Below are 1,691 nucleotides of genomic sequence, written 5' to 3' on the forward strand. Positions count from 1 at the left end.
CGGACTGGACCCTCACACCACATATACCATGTTCTGGACCAGCTCTGCATGCCAAATCAGGCTGGATCTGGTGTGCCTATGGCACAAAGGGCCAGTCTGGTACATGCACTGCATGTGGTGCATGGAGCTGCTGGGTGGGTCCCATCTGCCACATTGGGCCAGATGAATTTGATACCCCTGGCCTTAGCAAGTCACTTCGCCTCTCTGGCTGGAGGTGGACATCCCCTTTGTGTCACCATAAACACTTTTACAGAGCCACAAAGGCCAAGCAAACAGACATCCATGCCGTTTATGCCACAAGTGCCCCAAAATTGGTATCGATTTGTGATTTCATTTTGCATCTGTTGGCTTTATGATGGGAGAGTGCAGGTAGCCTGGAGCTGCCCATACTCTCCAGCAACCCTGAGCAGGTGGTCACAGGAATTCCCTTTCACCCAATGACACATCCGGAAGAGCTGATCTGCTTCATTTGACAACATCTGTTTACGTCCTTTGTCCCTCAGATGCCCCTTCCCTCTTTTCTCTCCTTTATTTAGACTGCAGGCTCTTGGGGCTTGTCTTTATCTTTGCTTGTATGGTGCCTGGTTAAATAGACCCTGATGCAAGCTGGAGTCTCTGGGTACTATTATAATTCAAATAAATTACAGTAATAATACACATGTTAATTGCATTATGTTCACATCTATTTAAAGCATATTGCACTGACTACAACACATGCTCAGACATTCATGCAAATTCTGCCCCTTTCATGGTACTGTTGATACTCATGAAATATCTTAGAACATGAAAATGGGTGTCTGCTTTTTCTATCTGAGGGCATCTTACATTATTAAATATATCTTGTTTAATCTCAATGAGGTCTTGTAAAAAATCCTTGCACAAATAAGAGATGTGTGTGTATGTGGAGGGGGGGGAGGTATTTGCTAAACATGATTAACCTTGTTATTACAGACAAAAAAGAGACGATCCTCCTGATTTATTTTCCAGAGGCAAAGGCAGCTCAGATGTGAAGACCCTCACGTACAATAGTTAACACACTGTAAAATAACACTATTTATATAAACTTTATCAGACATTTCATCTTCCAAATTCTACTTCAGGATTAGTCTTGAAATATCCCTGAGGCATTGTCTTACTTGCAAAATGTTATTTCAATTAGTTGAATATCATTCTTTACAGGATTCAGGTCAAACGAGGGGCAAGCCTAAATCCAAACCAAACAATATGTGTCTGCAATAAATTTCTGTTCCTGAATTATTCATACATAATGGCATAGGTGACTCTTCAAGCATTTTGAATTAAGTAGAATTGATTTCTCACTTTTTTATGCCTAGTTGTACAAGCTTTTTTGTACTTTTACTTCTCCTTAACAAATAAAGTATTGATTCAACTCCACTGAACATGTTTTATTTAAACTTTGGCCTTTGTCAGCAACTTAGTCCTCTACCCAGAATTCTCCTGGCTGACTTTCCATTGTCTCTTGATCTTGAAGGTGAAATGCATTGGATAGGCTCCTTGGTATGATATAACTAATAAAATACGTTCCAAACTTGCTGAGAGCTGTTACAATACAAAGCACGCAGCATGTGCTTTAAAGCCTTTGCTAGGAAACTTGGTGTTCCTTCTCTTGAATAGGACTTCAGATTGCTCCCTGGGAAATTCAACATTTTCAAAGTCAAATAAACAGACAT

Source organism: Crocodylus siamensis, chromosome 3 (assembly GCF_052110815.1).
Source record: "Crocodylus siamensis isolate JL-2025a chromosome 3, ASM5211081v1, whole genome shotgun sequence".
In the NCBI taxonomy this organism is placed as follows: domain Eukaryota; kingdom Metazoa; phylum Chordata; order Crocodylia; family Crocodylidae; genus Crocodylus; species Crocodylus siamensis.